General features: G+C 47.2%; 1 non-coding gene across 1 annotated transcript; it reads left to right on the forward strand.

Annotated features, from left to right (window-relative positions):
• Window positions 1-753: 753 nt before the first annotated feature.
• On the forward strand, window positions 754-906 carry LOC147700487 (5.8S ribosomal RNA). Its single transcript, XR_015298768.1, has one exon. It is a non-coding gene; the product is annotated as a 5.8S ribosomal RNA (ribosomal RNA).
• The last annotated feature ends 7,048 nt before the right edge of the window (window positions 907-7,954 follow it).

Genomic DNA, 7,954 nt, shown 5'->3' on the forward strand with positions numbered 1-7,954 from the left:
AGAGTTTACTTTGAAAAAATTAGACTGCTCAAAGCAGGCCAGTCGCCTGAATACTTCAGCAAGGAATAATGGAACAGGACTCCAGTTCTGTTTTGTTGGTTTTCAGAACTGGGCCATGATTAAGAGGGACAGCTGGGGGCATTTGTATTGTGCCGCTAAAGGTGAAATTCTTGGACCGGTGCAAGATGAACCAAAGGGAAAGCATTTGCCTTGAATGTTTTTATTAATCAATTATGAAAGTCTGAGGTTCTAAGAGGATACCATCATAGTTCCGACCATAAACGATGCCGAGAAGGGCCTAAGGGTCTGCGAGGGGAACCTGGGCTGCTCTCAGTGGGAGGTATGCGGGATGGAGAGCCACCTGTCTCTTCCTTTCGGCACCTCCTACCCGGGCAAGGGTGGGGTGGGCTACTCACCAGCCTGCTGGCATGGCTCAGGCAGTCTGGGTGTCCAGGCTGAGGGGTTTGAAGTCTCATGCGGTCCCTCCCGGTTAATCCAGGAGGGACCGGCAGTGATGGGGCTGCCTGGCCCCATCACACTGGGAGCCCCCTTGCCCGCAGGTGGGTGGGACTCCCAGTCCAAGTGAATGGTAAAGTTTTTTTTCTCCCAACGGTACATTCTGACTCCTAGAGGGGAAGCCTTAAACAGGGTGCCCGGGTCGTCTTGCCGCACGGGCGGTGGATGGAAGGCATCGCCTTTCTCCCACCTCTCCTGTGCCCACAGGTAGGTGAATGTTTTCAAAATGCTGCCTGTGACTCTTGGCGGTGGATCACTCGGCTTGCACGTCAATGAAGAACGCAGCTAGCTGCGAAAATTAGTATGAATTTCAGGACTCATTGATCATTGACACTTCGAACGCACCTTGCGGGCCGGGTTCCTCCGGAGGATATGCCTGTCTGAGGGCCATCGCAGGGTTAGCTGTACTTCCCTTCATCCCCCCACAAGGTCAGACTGGGGCTTGAGCTCCGTCCGGCAGTCCCTGGGGTGCGGGTGCCCCCCGGTCCTGCAAGCCATCCGAGGTCCAATTGCTGGCAATGGGGGTCCATCGGGGACAGGGCAGGCTCACCCGACCTGGCTGGGTTCAGAAGCAGGGACCAGGCCTGGGGGCAGGGGGTTGTGGCTGGCTAACTCCCCTCCGCTGGTGGAGGGATGTTCTCTGCCCACCCCTTAAGTGGAAAAGACACACACAAGCACACACATACATACACACATACGGTGCACAGTAACACGTGGATCTGCACCCCCATCATTCATCTCCCCTTACACAGAGATTGCAGAATTCTGCCATCAGCACTTTCTAAGTGGAGTTTCCTGTATCTGTATCTGTTATATATATCCTTCCCTAGCAACTCATACCTGAATACCTCTCAATGCTTCATACTCCTCTGAGTATCCCCAGCATCAGTGAAGGCTCCGATGGCATCGAGGAGGGCTCAGAGAAGGAATCAGAGAATGAATCAGAGAATGAATCCAACCTCTTCTACGGGTAATTTTGATGTAGTCTCATAATACGGAGGGATTAAACATCATCTGAAGGCAATGGTTAGTGTTATACAGTCTGTACACGGAGCTGAAGACCCCCCTCTTTTATCTAGTAGTGTGCCTGATGCAGTTTGTCCGGAGTAAATGAATTATAGTCAGTGCACTGTCTGTGCAGGGCCAATGTAGGAATTACACCTATTTGCAGCATACACAATGCAGCAGTAAAGTTGCACAGGTGAGCAGGAAAAAACGGTGTGGAGATGTATCTGCTATGACTGACCCTTTCAGAGTGAAGTCCTATACTTAAACTCAGAGGGATCCCAGTCATTAGGACGTGTGCTGAGCCCCACCACACACATGCAATCCATAGGATTTGTACTGGAAGCAGACCCTTCCAGCGTGAAGTCCTATACCTAAACTCAGAAGAATCCCAGTCATTAGGACGTGTGCTGAACCCGCCACACACATGCAATCCTTAGGATTTGTAGTAGAAGCAGACCGTTCCAGCGTGAAGTCCTATACTGAAACAAACTCAGAAGGACCCCAATAATTAGGACGCATGCTGAGCCCCGCAACACACATGCAATCTGTATGTTGGTAGTTGACATTTTGTGCAGGTTAATATTTCTATATTTGATATTTTAACCCCTTCGCTGCCAGGCCTTCCCTACCCTGAGCTAAGCCTTTTTTTTGGCTATTTGGGGTTGTTTACGCTTAGGCCCCTCTAGCTTTTTCACCACATAAGGTATACAAGCCAAATTTGAGTCTTTTTTTCCAACATCATGGGGATTCTAAAAGTACCCAGGGTTTGTGGATTCCCCTGGAGCAGACCCAGAAATTAGCCTAAATACAATGAAATTTTGTTTAGTTTTTGGGAAAAATGGGGATAAGGGATAAAGATGAAAGCGTATGTTTTTTTCCCTGCAAATGGTATCAAAAAAGAGGTTGTTATGCTGAAATCACCATCCTCCCAGCTTTTAGGAAAAGCAGACTTTTGTCAGAAAACTACATTTTTTTACAAAGTTTTGGCATTTTTCTGGGACATAGCCTATTTTTGCTATTTTTTGTGATTTCAACCTCCTTCCAGTTAATGGTATAAATGGGTATGAAAGCAATAGTGGATCCTGGAAAGCTATACATTTTAGAAAGGTAGACAAAATTATAAATTCAGCAAGGGGTCATTTGTGTAAATCCTTCAAGGTTTCTTTATAGAAACTAACCGTAGAATAAAGGAAAATTTTAAAATTAGTTGAAAAAAACCAGCCATTTGTGTCAACGATTTCACCTGTAACTTCTTCTAATTATGACAATTGTTTGAAAGCAATATATTGTTACATCCGCTGGACCTTTCTGGTTGTGGTGATATATAGAACTTGTGGGTTCACCATAAACCCCACGAACCCAGAGCCAATAACTGAGCAGCGTCTTGCAATGTTTTTTTTATTATGTACTGGGTATATAACAATTGATTTGGGAAAATATATATATGGAAAAATCGGTATAAAAGACACCTATGTATTTCTGAAATTGGAACAAAATATAGAGTTTAGAAACAGTAGATCAGGGGTCTCCAACCTTTCCACTTACAAGAGCTACTTATGCTCAATGAAAATCCTCACGAGCTACTAATAGTATTCGTTTTGAACACATCAGATAAGAGTATATTAGTGGTATCCCTATGCACGGTTACCAGCCACGATCTCCTCAGTGCAGGATTGCCAGCAGTAATGCAATTTGGAATGTCCCTACAAGGGCAATACATAACAGCCACAGATGCAATGCCCCCTGGCACCAAGGTGATAACATTAGTAATAATTCTATAGTTTTATATCTCATATTTATCATTCAGATACCAGATTTAAATAGCTTTTAGAAATTATGGGGTTTGAAAATACATACATTTTCATATCAAATACACACTTTTCAATTTTGGTATACATATATTGCCAACTCACATGGTGCCACTGTGTGTCACACGATTTAGGCTCCATTCACACAGTCCCCCAGGGAGGACTTGAAATTCCAATGTGGTTGGAAAAACGAGCTAAAAGCCACTGCAAACAGTGGATTTCCAGCTTGTTTTTGGAGGCAGTAACCCGCTGATGTGCACAAAAAGTGTTACAACACCCCAGAACATCGGGGACAGTATCTCCATAAAGGATTTGACAGTATTTCTACGACTTGCTCAGAAACAATATTTGCGCAACTTGAGCTACTTTTTATTGTATATATTCAAAATGTTGAGAATGTATGAATTATAAGAGGTGCCCATAAGATATAGGTGGTTTATTACTTATTTAAATCTTCATGTATAGGTGATGTTTGTTTATGGAAGCACTTGATTGTTTTGGATTTTTTCTTTGATTCATACACTGTGAAAACATTTCATGTAAATAATTAAAATAAATATATTTTTCACTATAGGAAACGGTAATTTTTTCTGGAAGGGTCCTGATAGTTTAAGTTCTTTATTCAAGTGCATTTGGATTGATTAACAATAGATCCTGAACATTTATTATTTTTCTTTTTTTTTTTTTTTTTTTTTTTAGATTTATAAAGCGTGAACGTATGCCCAAGGGCGTCTTGGCGCTGAAAACTCAACTCGTGACTCATCAGATGTGGTTCCTGAAGGTTGCTGGATAATTAGCCAGGTCTTTAGACTTTTGCGAAAGGAGTAAAGAGAGTGGCTTTGTTGGACTTGGCTTTTTGCTTACCCAAGTTCTGGAAGTCCCCCCTTGTAATGTAGCTGTATAGGCCCTGTGAGGTTAAAATGCCCTGGGTATAATTTAAACCCATGCTAGATGCAGGTGCTTGACTTCCCTCAACATGGCTGCCACTGACCCCTGCTACTGCAGTGTGGTCTTGTTAAGGCGCATTCTAGTTGCCAGGAGCTGGCAGGGACCCCAAACATTGTTGCCATTCCAGCCTGCCTTGCCTGCCCACAGTTAGAGTAGGGAAGCTCCTGGCACCTTCTAGAATAAGGGCGGGGCTTAGTTTTGCCGCCTTAGAGGGTGGTCACCTGACCTGGGCCTATAAAAGGAAACGGAGGGAAACTTTCCAGTCAGTTGGGGCATCACTGACCTGGGGAACCCACGCAGGAGTTTTAGGCGGTAGGGCCTAGTCAGGGACTTATGCTACTGGGAGTGACAGGATTTAGGAGCTGCCTCTTAAGCTGGGTGAGGTGCCCTGAACTACCCACCGATCTGGCCCAGTGAGAGGGGACCCCAGGGACCATCTACAGTGACCTGCAGAGAAAGCCTGCCTGCAGCCCCCAACTCAACCCCCCCCCTTCAAGTAACAAGAAACAAGAAACCAGCAGCTATTTACAAGGGCGCAAAAACCATCAAGCGCCAAGAAAAAGAAGACCTTCAAATTACCACAGGACTGCTGGGGACTCAACCAGGTACTGGACTGTGCTGCACCTGCGCCCCCCCTGCCTTCACCTGGGTCCCTGCGCTAATCTGCCACTGTCGTGTGGCCTGTCCTGCATGAACTGCCTAATTTTCCTCAGCTTGCTGAACTGGACAAAGCGCTTTGCCCTAGGCGCTATCCCTCTGATCACCTGCTGAAGTGCTGTGACCCCTTGAGAAGCGCTTATGTTCTGCAGACTATTGGGCCCTGAAGCGCTATACCCTTGAAGCGCCACGAAGTCCCGGTGTGGAGCGCTTTGGCCCCATTGTGCCTGTGAGAAGTGCTGAGGTACTGGCGTCCTTCATGCCCCTGAGGCACTAGGTTTTTGAAGCACCATAACTGTCCAGCGCTGTGCCCCCAAAAGCGCCGTCTGCGCACTCACCGCAGTCGCCCTGTCAGGCGTGGTAATTTTCCCCGGGCGGTCCTCGGTGCCAGGAGAGGGCCGCCACGATCGCCTGAGCCTCCGGCCCGCTGTGCGTTCCGTTGCGGCGGCCCCCGATGCCAGGAGAGGGCCGCCGGAGTTTCTGTCAGGCCGCGCAGGCCTGAAACACCCTGAGGCCTTTCCCCGCGATCACGTGGTGCGGGCCTCGGCGTCCCTGGACACACCCCCTTGGAGCGCCGCGCAGCGTTTGGCTGCCGCTGTCGCGCCTGCCGTTTGATTGGTTCCCGGGCCACTCCCGTCATCGCGAGCCCGGGAACAGGGAATCCTTGCACTGGGGAGGGCTCGGTGAGTGCTGAGAGCCCTCCTTCCTCCTCGCGAAGTAAGAGGAGCTGCCCCGGGGCCAGAGGGAGGCCCGAGAAGAGCGCTGGAGTAGCGCGGGCCTCCTCTGTCCGACCCCTCACCCCCTGAGGCCTGCCAGTCACCGGAGGGCTCTCTGAAAGGAGCAAGAGCCCCCGCACAGGAGAGGAGCCAGCCATACCGCCGCAAGGGGCCTAGAAGGTCCGAAGACTTCAGGTAACCCCGGGGAGGAGGGCAGAAGGCCGGGGAAGGCCTCAGAGTTCGCCCCTCCCCTGGGAAAACTGTTGCTGGGCCCCGTTGGCCCGAATTCGCCACAGGAAAGTTCTGAACTGGGCCCAGACATTGGTTGGACCCCCGGTGACTGATAGTGGTTCGAGTAAACCCCTGACTAAGGAAAGGCGACGGATAACTACCCCCAAGTATTGGTTAATGAACTGTGATTCTGGATTTAGAGAAAGGAGGTGTTTACCCACGAGTAATGAAATGCTCCTTCATTCCAATCTAATGATATGTTTATTCTCACCTGAGGAAATGTTTATTCCAGGTAAATGAAATGTTTGTGCCTGCTGTTCCCTGACATACTGAAATGTTCACTGCAGGTGTTGTTGATTTAATGAAATATTCCACCTCTGCTGGAGGCCTCATTTATTAGTACCTACCGTGCCTCGCGTAGCTGGGAGGCTTGGGAACAGATACTTTCCCCATTGAACTGCCTTATTGCCAGTTTTAGGCTTGGAGCCTGGTAATTGAACTGTGAGTTAATGTTTGGTGAACAAATAATCCACTTCATTGACTGTTGGTGCATGGTGGCAGTCGTATGCTGCCTTTACTGTTCATACTGGCTTAAATGTTTTCATGCCTACTTATGAGAGGATCTCTTTCCCTGTACTGAATTTCTTGCAGGGGTGGGCCTCTACAGTTCCTGACGGGGTTAAGTTCTGGACCCTAGGGATTTATGCCAGTACTGTTTCGAGGGTCTGATTTTGGTCGCAAGACTGTTGATATTTACAAGAGGAAATGCTTATGATTGCTTCCTACAGGTGAATCCATGGTTTATGAAACTACCTTCCAGCCGGCTGAATAATTTAACGTGACCGGCTGTGTAATTGGAGTTTTCTGCTGTACTGAAAGTACTTAATGACATGCTCTACCTAAGGTCAATGGAATGTTTTACCTTTGCGTAAACAAATGTTTAAATCTTAGCCTTAGTCATGGCTAACCTGGCTACTGAAGCCATTCACTCCAGCTAATTAAATATTTTACTCCTATCTAGGGTAGGGGTTCCCGAATGCCTACGGTGATATAGGAAATGTTTTATTCCTGCTAACAGGACGGCTAATTGGCTGTCGTTGTAATGCATTCCTTGCAGGGGCAGGCTTCATGAAATGTTTATCCTATCCAAGGAACAGTTGCCCAGATGCCTAAAAGTGCTATGCTGCAGGGGTTGTTTATTAATGAAATATTTTACCCATGCTGGAGGCAATGTGTCAATTTACCTGCTGACATACTGGTTTATACCCACTGGAAGGTTTACTGCTGCGCAGGGAAAAGCTATTTTCTTTCCTGACAGGATTATTGCACGCGCTGCATTGATGATGAGATGGTCATGTTTACCTTAGGGGGTGTTCCCTCTGATTGAGGATATGGTTATTCTGCATAAAATGTTTTACATTTAAGGAAATGTCTTATCCCCCATTTAATGCACTGCTTATTCCTGCTAAGGAGTTTTAGGTAATGTTCACTTTGGTTGGGTGAAAGGTTATTTGCGTTCCCTACTGAGCAGGTTACTTACCTGAAGACCTGTGGATACTTGATTCAGGTTATGCTCGTCCTTGCTTGATGAGCTGGTTGAAATGCAAATTCTTTTATGAAGTGTTACCGTTAACTAATGAAATGCTAATCCTTATAGGAAATGTTTACTTCGACATGCTATACTGATTGTTGAACTGCTCCCCTTTCTCCCCTCCAATGAAATGCTTTAATAACCACTTGATACTATGATTTTCCACTCCTGAACCTTAATCTTACATAAAAGTTATTTGATTTTTAATCAAACACCCTGGAGTGGCGTCAGTCATTGCGTGCCTTTTATTGTCTCAGTGAGTGTGTGCTGTGTAGTCACTTAACACATAAGCTTTCGGGTGCCTACCTGCTCGTGCCAGGCTACCCCCGGGGAACTGGCGACCCCAGTTCCTACAGGCTTAATCTAATTGACAGCGGAAGAGAATTCCAGAGTCTGGCTGCGGTGACTGAAAAGTGTCTGTCACCCCAGGAAACAGTCTTAGTGCGGGGAACAGTTAATTGGTGCAAGGACACTGATCT

Source organism: Lissotriton vulgaris, chromosome 7 (genome assembly GCF_964263255.1).
Source record: "Lissotriton vulgaris chromosome 7, aLisVul1.2, whole genome shotgun sequence".
Taxonomy (NCBI): Eukaryota; Metazoa; Chordata; class Amphibia; order Caudata; family Salamandridae; genus Lissotriton; species Lissotriton vulgaris.